Source organism: Opisthocomus hoazin, chromosome 1, assembly GCF_030867145.1.
Source record: "Opisthocomus hoazin isolate bOpiHoa1 chromosome 1, bOpiHoa1.hap1, whole genome shotgun sequence".
Classification (NCBI taxonomy): domain Eukaryota; kingdom Metazoa; phylum Chordata; class Aves; order Opisthocomiformes; family Opisthocomidae; genus Opisthocomus; species Opisthocomus hoazin.
Window position 1 is genome coordinate 95,671,911 of NC_134414.1, and position 13,515 is coordinate 95,685,425.

At 43.3% G+C, this 13,515-nt stretch overlaps 1 protein-coding gene across 1 annotated transcript in view; it reads left to right on the forward strand.

Moving 5' to 3' along the window:
* The first annotated feature begins 507 nt into the window (after window positions 1-507).
* IL1RAPL1 (interleukin 1 receptor accessory protein like 1) overlaps window positions 508-13,515 on the forward strand; it is an 808,300-nt gene continuing 795,292 nt past the window's right edge. Inside the window, exon 1 of the mRNA XM_075429945.1 lies at window positions 508-724. The gene's annotated coding sequence lies outside the window, so the exon portion shown is untranslated. The remainder of the gene's footprint in view (window positions 725-13,515) is intronic.

Sequence of the window (13,515 nt, forward strand, 5' to 3'; positions counted from 1 at the left end):
CCGGCGGAGGGCGCGTTTCAGCCGCGCGAGCCCGTCTCGCGGAAACGGAGGAGCCGCGGTTCCTCCGGGCTCTCCCCCCCTCCCCCCCCGCCGCTCCCGAGGATATTTTGGGCGGATCGTGGTTGTTAGCCAAGACCTCCTCCTCCTCTCTGCTGGCCGCTTGTCATCTTCGCCGGGGATCAGTGGCGCTCGGGGCACGCGGACAGCCGATTTCTGCTTCTTTTCCCTTTGGAGATCCCCCCCCCCCCCCCCTTTTTTTTTTTTTTGGCGCGGCGGTGAGGGTGCTAGGACCCGGGAAGCACTCTCCCCCCCGCCCGCAGCGCTTTCCCCACAGCCGCCCAGCGCCAGGATACTTGCGCCCGGCAGCCCGGACCCGGCCATCGGCAGGCGCGGAGGCCCCCAAGCCGGCCGCCCCCTCAACACCCCCCCCGCCGCACCTGGATGGTCCCTCCCGGCGGCGACGCGGGCGCTTTCTGAACTCGGAAGGAAGGGGCGACTCGAGGGGGGGGGGGGGGGGCGGGGGGGGCGCCGGAGCCCGTATGGAATTACCTGCGCCCGCGGCGGGGCTGGCACCGGTGGACGGATGGGCGCCGCGGCACTGGCGGCCAGCTCAGCCCCGGGAGTGAACAACGCGGGGCTTCTCCGGCCGAGCGCGCAGCCCGGTGACCGGCGCTTGCCCCGCTGACTGACCGCACCGGAGGGAGACTGCGGGAGGCTCCTGGGGGTAAGGTCGCTTTATCCAGGCAGGAGCGCGGCGTTGCAGAACTTGGTGGCGTGCGGTTGGAATGGGTCCTCTGGGGATTGCTGCATTACCCTGATGCGAGGGGCTCCAGCCGTTGTTGGCAGTGGAGTGGAATAGCTGCAGTGGGTCTGCTGGTGGATGCTTTTAGCCGTAAAATAAAAAAAGAAAGATGAAAAATCTCGCCCTCCCTCCCTATTCTTGCACCCTCTGGGTTTGGGAGAGTACTGTGAAAGCAAGGAGCCTTTTTCCCTCTTTTTTTCTTTTTTCCCGGTTGTAGTATTTTTTGACTGCGAAGGGTATGTGGTAGCAAAGAAGCCCTCCGTGATGGAATCTGTTTCAGATGAGAGCAGATCCCATCCGCTGGCTGAAACACATGTTTCCAACTCCGTGCAGCATTCTGCTGCATTTCATAGCTGCAGTGGAGGTAGGGAAACCCTGCTTTTCAAGTTGTTAAACTTTCAGGTGGCGATCCTTGTTAATCGTGGTGCAGTGCTCTGGTACTAAGGGGGTTAAATGCCGCTGGTAATTTGGGATTACAACTGTTCCTGTAAATCCTGCAGGGAAATTATAAACTGAGGGGTGGTGAGGAACAAAAGTCTCATCGTGACAGTAGAGGAATACTGTAAATGTCACTAGCTTGAGAATCTCTCATCCACCTGCTCTTACAAGATGTTTTTTTCACCCAATAACTTACCTATTGAAACCTCAGACCACGTGTATGGGAGTTGAAGATTTGCAAACAGAGATGCTATCTTCGGTATTTCATACATACATGCATCTGGCTGAGGGTCCGTGTGTGAATTAATTCCTCTGTTACTTGTGGTGTGAAGCGAGACAGGGAGAAAAAGGAGAGAAAAGATGGGCTTCTTAAGAACAGAAGCGAGCAAGGGGAATGCTTCAGCCTTTAAAGATTTAAACGGATCCAGTCAATACACATTGGTAATATTTCTCTGCAAAATCAGTTCTGATAGAGGGGTTGGGGGCAGGTTGAAGGAATTGATGGTGATGACGTTGTGCAGTGCAGCGCACTGCAACGCTGAAGTTATACAGCGTGTGTGAAAATATATACCCTTATGTGCTGCTGGTGGGCTCATGCATAATGGATGGGAGAAGATATGCAGATCTGTCTGTAGGAAGATGGATGTATTTGTGCAAAGACGGCGATTATGTAACGATTACATCAGTGGCATCAGTCGCCGATAGTGGAATAATGTCCTCCTGTAGCGTGTCGATCACTTGGGTTAACTTTGTAGCCCTTCCGGCAGCAGGGGATGGAGACCTGGGCAGAGGTGGGGAGATCCCCGCTCCGCTCCTGGGAAGGGGTTTGCCTCTCGCAGGCTGCCTTTTGCATCGGTGTGCTCCTGCTGGAGTTTCCCCCCGGACGGGGAGTTCTGGAAGGAGGAGGCTGCCTGGGGGTTTCCTCAGCCACACCGGTGGAGAGGGCTCCGGAAGAGCCCCTGGAAGGGCTGCACAATGGCCCCGCTGAGCAGATCCGGCTGGCTGCTCCTCGGCAAGGTCACACACGGCAACCTGGGGCTCCAGCGCGTGGCAGCAGCTGAGCGGAGGAGGAACCACCGAAATTAAAATTGATCCTCCTTCCCTCTCGCCGTCACCTGCCTCCAAAGGCGTCATTCTGCTGACCCCTTGTCCAAGGCAGAGCTGATGCTGTTCCGCCCCAAGCGTGTGCGGTGCTTAACGCGGATGGCGTCGTCTCGGCGTGTGCAGGGGCTGCCTCGCAGCTTTAGCAGTGTGCTGCTTCTATGTTAGAGTACAGCGTGACTGACTTCAGAGGCACTTACTGTCAAATATAACAGCCTAATCTACCTGTTACATTTACAGGGAACCTAAAAGGTGGTCCATTAAGACATTTCAAGCATCTCCAGGGCGAACAGGTGAAGAGCAAAGGTGTGACAGGAGTCCCATTGCTTTAAATCAGATGGACTTTTTGAGCCAGTTGTCCACAACGATAGTAGTATCAGGATATACTTTAATATCCACTTTAGAATCATAAATCACTATGCCTATCTGTTCGGGGGGGGGGGGGGGGAGGTGGCTGAAGAGTACTCCTTGAAGACAGATAAGCTTGCAGAGGCACTGCTGAGGCCCCATACCTCTAATGGATGCTTTTTCTGAAAAATGTAAGCCTGATGAAATCTTAACTCAGTTGAAATGAGTGATCGTATCATCACTGGCCTATGTCCTTCCCCACTTCACTCTGAATTCATTCTAGCAAAATGTCACTAAAATACTTTTCAGTTAGGAAGACGTGAGGGCAGAGTGGGTTTTACATCTCTTGATAAACACGGTCTTCACATAGCTACTAGATTTGATGGACTATCAAACTCACAGTAATTTTACCATGGAACCAGCCTGAAAAATTGTTTTTTCCTCTGCTTCCCTGAGAACATCAGTATTTTAAAGTTGATTCACCATTAGTTCATGACTGTTTTCATATTTCTTGAGGATAAGTCTGGGCAAGCACGAATAAATCCTGCTAATGTAGTTTAGAGCTTGACGTTCATAGAGTATACTAAGCAAATTGGAAAAAAGGATATGAAGTTAACTCTGTTTCCATCCTTCAGGGGTCAGAATAACACTATGGCAACTCCTGTGCGTTGCTACAGCTCTTAGAATTTTCAGAAATGTCCATAGCATGTTCTGTTCTGCCACATGTGATTACAGGCAGGCTCTTTCCCTTTAATTCCTTACAGGACTTCTTGTGACATACAGGCTACATACCTGTACCACCCATCTTAAAGGAAAGCGCAGCTGTCTACAGAAAGTGTTACAGAACTGGTGCTGTAACAGAGCAGGCTTTGACGGTGTGGGAATATATCACATGATGCATTGTAAACTGGCTTGCAGCATGCAAGGATTTGCAAATTTAGGGTAACAGAAAGTAGGTAAGCAACCAAATTTTATTTATAGATTGATTTTGTTGTTGTAGTTAATGATAGCTGCTTGGTAACAATAGAGGATTTCTGCTCCAATGCAATATCCATTCGATTTGCACCAAATACAGCTTCTTCGAGAGGAAACTTTCCTTGCTGAAGTAAAACTGTAAATCACTCGGACAAAAGAAGAGAAAATGTGAAGAGAAATATTTACATAAAACATTCCCAGGCTCCAAATCTCAGACCACTGAAAGCAGTGAGAGTTTTGCCACCCACTCCTTGCTAACGCTGGGAAGCCGGCTTTTAAAGAAAACAGCAATGCATGAAGAATAATCTCAGTGCCTCCCTCTGAAAGAGCAGGCTTCTGAATGTCGTTATCACTGAAGACAGTAGACTTGTTTTACTGCTGATAGGAAAATTTGGAACATACTGAGCAGATTTTAATGAAACTTTTTTACTATTCAATGATATTCTTGTAATGTATTCAGAGTACTTTTTGTGACTATTATGTTGAACCCATGTATTGAGAAACAAAGCAAAAAATAGATAACCGGCTGAGGTTTTCATTCAGTGTATTTGCACTAACAGAGAAGTGTTTGGATATACTTCTGTGTTTCATAACAGCTATGATCTTTAGCGGTGAGGAATCTTCTTATTTTTGTAGTGCACACTGCATGAAAATATATGGCAATTGAAACATCCAAGCTCTGATTAATATGATTAAAAACTGGCAACTTATCTAGTGGTGCTTAAGTTGTAAAGTTTAATTATAGCGGCACCATTTGCACAGCTACAGATAAGGTTGTGTCAGCATTTCTATTATAAACCTCTATCTTGTTGCCATCCGTTGTTTCAGGGGTCCACGAAATAAGAAGAATTTACAGTAGGGACCATGACGGCTGTTTTGGATTACTGTCATGGTCTGTCAGATCCGTAATCCATGTGTTTCCTTGAGTCTTTACATGCACATCTACAGCAGCACCAAAGCAGCCATTATGCTCTATCAGCTCAAGTGTATGCTTGTTTTATTTTAAAATGTAATTAATTATGAGGTGATGGACCACAGTGACTCAGGAGGGATCACTTAACCTATCATTTTTCGTGCACTTCTGTACTGTTTTCATCTGCTTAAAGCAAAAACAGATCAAATGCAGCAATGAATTTTACTTGCGAAGGCTTAAAATTAATGCACATTTGGAAGAAAGCTCTTTTTGGGGGGGAGATGGGGGAGGAATGAAGATGAAAAGTTGTAGGTTTTTGAAGTTAATATTCAAGCTTTGCATGTTCTTCTAAGGTAGTCATATAGGAAACTTCGTTCTATTGCAACAGGGGAAAATCCTGTGTTATTTGCCAAAGCTATGTTAGACCAGGGCAAGGAAATCAGGTAGTGCTGGTTCTCTTGTTTTAATGTTGGGTACTCTGTTTTTCAGGTCTCACTGTACCTGTGTATTATGGGCACTCCTAGGTCATTTCATGGTGTTACGCAGCACACTATTTATGCCTCAATAACTAGGTCTGTACAAACGAACCAAGGACATCAGTCTTACTGCCTTCTGTGCTTAGATATTTCACGTTTATAAGAACAGCACACAGACATACAATAGTCCTTCAGTGGTCGTAACATCAACTGCAGCAATTACCCACAAAGATTTTTTGATTGGGGATGAAAAAGGAGAAAGGGAGAAAATGAAAATATTTATGTTTTTGCCAATTCAATAGATTTTATTTCCATTTTAGTCTTAGTTTTGGGCATAATTTAGGAATGTTTGGTGTTGCTTCTGAGAAGAAACACAGAAACCTAATGAATGCACTGAGAAGACCAATACAATCTATGCAAATCTATACGATCAGCAGGCAGACAAGGGGTAGTACTACTTGGTGATTGGATGGCTAGTGGTGTCAGAAAGTTTTCTGTTCTCTGGTCCTTCACAGCTGTCCTCGATGAACAGTGCATTTGAAAAGAGGAATAAAGATGGAAACTAGCAGAACGGGTTAAAAAAGGGTGCAGAAACGCTCATAAATGTACAGACTTTGGTGATGTAGATCCTGTCTCGTCAGAGATGGGGTACATTTCTGTATTCCTTTTGTCTGTTCTTCATTAGTGAGACTCAGATCCTGAAAGTTATTTCAGTTCCCAACTCAGACTGCTCTAGTTTTTTGGGAATTCTTAAACTCTTCAGTGTGAGAGCCATCACCTTTTCGTTTTCATGCATGTTTCCAGTCGCACAATGAGACCGTGATCTCTCAGTTGAGGTAACTTGAGGTGCTTCTCCATAGAGTAATAAATTAGTAGCAGGAGCGTGAGAGGAAGAATGTGTCCTGTTGGCTATTTTAGAAAAGACAGATACTTTACACAAATCAATTTTTCTTCTGACACAGCACAAACCATTGGAATTTCCAGCAAAAATCTCACAAAGCTCTTACAAGACTGCCTCTTACAAAGCTAGTGCAACTGCCGCATAAAACCTCAATATCTCAGTTTCACCTATTAAGTTCCACTTAAAAATGTGTGCTTGGACTGTCAGTAGCAATTTCAGTAACTCAATTCCAGCCAAAAGTTTAGACCATTTCAAGGAAAATGAAGTCATAGCAATGTGCGTCATTATAATGCATAGGGAAAGGCTTCTGCTGGTGAGGTTATGAGTGAGTTTAAGTGGCCATGACCCGCCTGGGTTCCCAGAGCAGTTGTCTCAGGCTGAGAATTGCTGTGCCTGAACGGTGTAAGGGACCCGCGTGTACATTCATCCCTGCCTACATCCGTTTGGCAGCGCATCTCTGCTGGGTTTGACTCTGAACTCAGTGGATCATATGCCTCAGGGATAATTCCTACACCAAGAAGATCTGTTGGTATGATGGAAACCTTGGGATGGAGCCACTACGCCTGTAGAGGGATGTGTTTGGCCGAGGTGCTTTTGTGTGGCACTGAACCCTGGCAACAGTTTTAGCCCCATGTCTGTCAGGTTGCTGTTCAGTGCACAGAATTTCAGGATGGCAGCAGAGCACAGCTGTTACTGCACCTTGGCATTCCTGCATCCTCGACTTCTCTTCAATGCTTTCTGGCTGTCTCCTCCCAGATTAAAACTTCTTTTTGCAGGAAATCTTACCTTTGCTTATTTTAGAATAACATAACTGAAAACGAATTTCCCGTTCAGCAAGTTGTGTACATGATGGAAATGTGTGTGTGTAGGTCTGTGTATCAATCTATCAAGAAGATCTGCGTGTTTATTACACATAGAGTTTATTTGATTCAACATCTTCTCTCACGAAATAGACAAGGCCTGTCAGCTTTCTGCTAGACAATTCTTTGGAGCTTCCGGTAGCTGAAGTTGGTGTGCTTACACCAATGTTAAATCAGATTCACTGACTGGCAGTGTCTCTCTGTACATATATATATTTAGTTATGTACACACATGCAGAAATACATATGCTGACTTATACCTGTGCATACATATGCATTTACTCATATACATACACAGAGGAAGACTGAGAGCAAGCCATAAAGTTATTTCTGATGCTAAACGTAGGAAACGTAACATGATTCAAACATACCATGAGACGGTAGCTGTTTTCGAGGGTTGATTTAGTATTAATTTATTTTTTAATGATCTATAATTGCAGCTTATTTGAAGACAACACAAATTTGTTTCGGAATGCCAAAACTTAAACCTACGTTGAAAGGACTGTCAGAGATCACCAGTCAGGGCTATATGGTATCACCTATAATTCTGAACAGATGATAGCATTTGGGAAGGTACAATCTGAATGTTTCCTGTATATCTCTCCAACAGAACAACAGATACCATCAAAAAGCTCTTTATCAATTATGATGGAAAAGCTTGGTCAAAGTATTTGTTCAGTTCATAGCAGAATAAAGCTATATATGTTGTAAAAGGAATGCAAAACTGTGGTTAGTATTTCTTGTGTAACACTTAGTTTACCAACTGTTGACTCTTATATTCAGTATGAATAATGTATATGCCTTTGGTCACTTCTTATCCAGAAAGCTATTAAGGAAAGAAGAAAGGACAGGATAATGACATCAAAAACTAAAGACTTCTACGTTAAAAGATTCTCACCTGAAGAAAGAGGTGAAGATTTTGTATTACTCAGAAAAAAAGAGGAAGATATTATATGGGAGAACAGAGGATGCAGTGGGGAATACTGAAGGCTACTGAAAGATACTTTCTGGGCTCTTACGTATTGTTTTCCTGATGACAAATACAATTAAATTGTGACAAGTCTAAAATGAGTAAAGGAAAGCACTCCTGTACATGGTTCATTCAAATGCTTCGTCTCTTATTGGCAAGGGTACAGTGAATAAAAAGGTCTAGTAGAGTAGAATGGCTTGAGTAAGTCTGTGAATAAAAACAAAATTTAAAAAATTTTGTATTGTAGTAGATAATTACATGAGAAGATTATCAGCCTGTGTAATAGATAGATAAGAAGTCTATCAACTTATATACCCCAAGGACCACTTGCTAATTTCCAGCTGTAGTGTAATCAATGGATGAGTGCGTTTGTGAATTCTGAAGTGTCAAAGGATGCTTCTTCCAAAGGTTTTGCTACTGGCTTCCCTTGGAGGTCTGCCGTCTGACTAGATGGACTGTAAGCGTGTTCCTGTGACTGTAGTTCTTCACAACCTATTCAGTTTACAAATCCAGCAATTGTGGTACTGCTTAATGAAGACTTTATTAGTGCTGACTAGGCAACCTAATTTGGCAGTTGAAGTCCTCATTACTGAAGTCCTGATCCAAAACCCACTAAAGGAAATGGAAAGATGCCCACTACACTCAGTAGGTTTTTGATCAACCTCCAGCTTTATTATCTAATTTTCTCATTTGTGTTAGTTTCTGTGAAAAAAACTCATGTTGCTTCTGTCTTTTAACAGGCTAACACTGATTAGAAAAATAAAATCTTGTAAACTTTAACAGAATTCAATAAAGCTTCACTATATTATTGACAGCATAGTCAGTCCCATCAATTTCCGTCATTGAAAGATACACAACGCTCTTATTTTATTTCTTCATAGAAAGGAATGTCTGGATTCTTGAAAGGTTGTTAGACCACTGCTGGTCTCCGGTGCTTTCAGTTGCTGTGATGGGAAAATCATAAAGCCCTTTAAAAATAGTCACTAAATATACATGCAGCATTGGTGTACAGCCTGCACTAGTTCTTTCTAAAAATTCGGTAGATTAATCAAATTATAGATATGTTTTAATCTTTAGTTAGATTAACATATCCTCCTTGCTATTGCCTGTTTAGTGCTTTATAATGTGTATTCTTTTAAAGGGCAATCACATGGCTCAATGGAGAGACACTGTACATCTATTTATGGCTGTTCATGTACAAGGGACCTTCCTTAATTAGTGTTTTCTCTGGGTTGTGTCCATTTGTAGTAGTACTTAATGCTTAAGACTTCCATATTAGCTAGTGTAATGTATGTCTTTTGTTTCTTTGGTGTCCTATAATCAGTTTTGCAGGTTTGGAACAAAGACACAAATAGTTAGGGTAGCTAGCAAAGGAAGATGGGTTTCCACAAAGGCTTACAAAACTTGAGGCCCTCTCTGTGGTTAGTGAAGGGACATATACTTCCAGGGGCGGTTGAGAGCCAGGTACCAACTTTAGAATCTGTGCTGTCACTATACACTTTTCCCCTTTCTGAATGCTCCTGATAGGAACAAAGAAACAAGTCCTTAGCAATGAATTTTGAATACTTCAGCGCAAGACAAATAAAAATAAATGGGTGATGTTTGATTCCAGTTACTGCTTTACCATACTACTTTCCTAGAACTGTTGATATTTAATAATTTGATCTTAAGATATTGGACCTCCAAGACGTGAAATCAGTCCCTTTCACTAGTTCCAAATATTTCTTCTCTGTAAAACTTTACTACATTTATCCGTGCTCCAGTTTCCTGTCTCTAAACACTGGAAGACAAAAACACATCCTGCCTCCTTGTCTTTTAAGTGTTTTATCTATTTATAATACAAACTCCTTGTTTAAGATTTCTATTTTATTATATATGAAGTAGGGTTAGAGGAACTTAATGTCAATTCCTTCTTCCTGCCTCAGTGGAAATTCAATTTTCTGCCAGGCCTTGAAAATCATGGAGAGTGTCGGCTTTCTTCCAGAAAAAAAATAATTTCTGTGTTGGTTAGTGGGTGGTTTTTTTAATTTTTTTTTTTTTTTTTTGTATTTAGTACTTAGATTTTGGATAATATCAAAAGATGACATACATGTAAAATTTTAGTGGAAACATTTTCTGTAGAAAATTGATCAGGGAAGATAATTTCAGAGTAGTTAATGCAAGTTCTTAGCAGAACAGGACTCTCAATTAAGGTCTTTAGATGCTAAATAATACAAATATGAAAATAGTGCAGTGAGTCATACTGCTGGGGATGGCTGGGTCAGCTGCCTGTTTCCTAAATTCTGATCAGTGATCAGTCTTTTTAATGTAAGGTTACCTCACTATTCATCTTCTTTTTCCATGTTGCCTGAAAGAGTTGTATATGAAGTGTGGATGGGCATAAATTAAAGGTAGCTTGCGTTTTTGCTTTTTGCCAGGGTTCAGGTGTAACCTGCCTCATTAACAGAACAAAAATATTAATAGTAATGGGTCTTTCTGGTTTAGATGCTGAACTTTGACCCTGGGTTTGCTTCTGTTCATCAAATCTTAATCCGGTGCCCGGGGAGTTGCTGAAAAGACTGCTGTTGGTCTCAGTGCGTAGTGAATTAGATGAGGGAATCTTAAAATCTTGGCAGCAAATTTCCCTCATGTCCTGAGGTGCATTTGCCTGTTGATGCAGGACCATTGCCAGCTGTGTGCTCGTGGGTCCTGCCTTTGTGCAGGGCGGTGTTCCCAAAGGGGACGCCGAAGCAGGACAATTCCTGTTTCACTGGGCGATAATCCCGGGGGTGGGGGGAATTCAGGTTTCACACACGAAACCTCTGCCCTTTGTTTTAAGTGCCGTTACTAGAAATGACAAGCCATGCTCAGTGTCATCCTTTGGGCTGACTCCAGCTGACGGCTTTCGCCGGTGGCTGGACCACAGGGCTCAGCGGTGACGCCAGCAGCGTTCCCCTGTCACAGCTGGCTGGAGGAATACACCCGGCCAGTGGACTCTGTGCCCAGCACGACCTGTCGCCTGGATACTCGTGGTCTCCATAGCTGTGTTTCATACAAGACATTTTTGTGTGCTCCCAACATACTTGTGCTTGCTGATTGGGAATAGTATTAAGTGAAGCAAGGGTGAACTGATTTCACACAGAAACTCCTATCAGAGCTCTGTGTTACATCAAGAATAAGCTTAGAGTAACTCCGGTGAAGCCATTTCATTTGACTTGCCAGATTGAGTCCAATATGAACCTTCAACATAGATATTATTGCATTAATTTTAATGAATAAAGATCACAGACACATTACTTATTTAATTAACATAGCAAAAGTCATTGTCAGCAGGCAAAGAAGTTATACTGTACAGCCACTCTAATGCAATCACAAGAATATACTTTATGGCTGTGAGAATATAATTTTCTTGTTAAAAACCTTTGATGTTTCTTCAATATATAAAAACACAGGAAATGTGTAAATAAGGCTTGCCAGCCATCTCAAATACCTCATATCAAAATGAATCTTTTAGCTTTATTCAGTGTTTATTTTGGCATCTTTCAGATAATGCTGATATGTATATACATGCATATATATAAATATAAGCAGAGGTATACATGTATATACGTGGTTTTTGTTATAAAGTCATAGTTGTTAATATTGAAAAATACAATACATAATGTCATTTTTCATATGTTAGCTTTACTATTCCATTAATTTTTGTATATACACAGTTAGGGGCTATTTAACTGCAAGAATTTAACTTTTCTTGTGCTTTCCTGCCTGGTTCAGCTCACTGTTAATCAGAAAATACTCCTTTATTTCACAGTCATGGATTTCAAGAGCACTGAATTGGGCATTGCAATACTTGACCAAGACTTCCTGCACAAAGTGTTGCCTGCATGTCTAGTTTAGACCTACACATGTTTTTCCTTCATGCATTACCATGAGCTGGTTCCAAGTTTCTGAAAGTCAAGGAGTCAAGAGGCCACCAGTCGGCTGAGTGACAGTATCTCGACATGTGCAAGATAGGCTACTGGCTCTGTGTTAGTCCTGAATTCGTAACTCAGAGGGCGTCTGTGTTTCATAAAACAGGGGAAGCTGTGGGCAGAATATCTCATAGATTGGCAGGACCTGCTTGCTGTGTAGATCACTTTAGATTACAGTAGGAGCCAAGATTTTAACACGTTTTGGTGTGCTTAATCCCACACTGACACAGACTATGAAAACCATTGCTTGAAAGCAGTATATGTAGTCAGACTGCGGTTTATCTAATAATGAAACCTAAACATGAAAATGGAAATGTAAATATAATGTAGTCCAAACTGTGTCAGGATGTGTCAGTGCCACCTGAAACACGGAAATAAGTAAATTTATTGTTTGTTTGGCAGGAACTGTTGTTCTATAATCCTTGCTTTTGCTATTATGTTTGGTGCTGTGATTTTAACCCCACAGACTGCTCTAAAATAAAGCTTATACTTTATTGTGATGAATGAGGGTGATTGAATTTTCAACTACGGACAGTTTCCTGTAGCACTAACTTGTATTTTCTTCCTACCAAAATTGCCACAATATTTTCAGTTTAAAAATGAAGTTTTTTTCTTTTACTGAAAGTTTATAGTCTAAAGTTTATTGAAGGATAGAGAAAAAATAGTAGAGTAAGACTACGTTCAAATTATAGAATCACAGAATGGTTTGGGTTGGAAGGGACCTTAAAGATCATCAATTCCAGCCCCCACTGCCATGGGCAGGGGCACCTTCCACTAGACCTGGGTGCTCAAAGCCCCATCCAGCCTGGCCTTGAACACTGCTGGGGAGGAGGCATCCACAGCTTCGCTGGGCAACCTGTTCCAGTGCCTCACAACCCTCACAGTAAAGAATTTCTTTCTTAGATCTAATATAAATCTATCCTCGTTTAGTTTAAAGTCATTACCCCTTGTCCTATCACTACTTGCCCTTGTAAAAAGTCCCCCTCCAGATTTCTTGTAGGCCCCCTTCAAGTACTGGAAGGCTGCTGTAAGATGTCCCCAGAGCCTTCTCTTCTTGAGGCTGAACAGCCCAAACTCTCTCATCCTGTCCTCGTAGGAGAGGTGCTCCAGCCCTCCGATCATTTTTGTGGCTCTCCTCTGGACCTGCTCCAACAAGTCTGTGTCTTTCCTGTGCTGGGGGTTTCAAGTGGGGTCTGACCAGAGCAGAGTAGAGAGGCAGAATCCCCTCCCTCGACCTGCTGACCACACTGCTTTTCATGCAGCACAGGACATGGTTGACCTTCTGGGCTGTGAGCGCACACTACTGGGTCATGTTGAGCTTTTCATCCACCAGTGCCCCCAGGGCCTTCTCCTCAGGGCTGCTCCCTATCCATTCTCCACCCAGCCTGGATATGTGCTTGGGATTGCCCCGACCCACATGCAGGACCTTGCACTTCACCTTGTTGAACTTCATGAGGTTTGCACAGGCCTGCCGCAAGCCTGTCAAGGTCCCTCTGAATGGCATCCCTTCCCTCAGGCGTGTCCACTGCACCACACAGCTTGGTGCCATCAGCAAACTTGCTGAGGGTGCACTCAATCCCGCTGTCCATGTCGCCGATGTTAAACAGCGCCGGTCACAATACCGACCCCTGAGGAACACCACTCATCACTGGTCTCCACTTGGACATCGAGCCTTTGACTGCAACTCTTTGAGTGCAACCATCCAGCCAATTCCTCATCCACCAAGTGGTCCATCCATCAAATCCATGTCTCTCCAGTTTAGAGACAAGGATGTCGTGCAG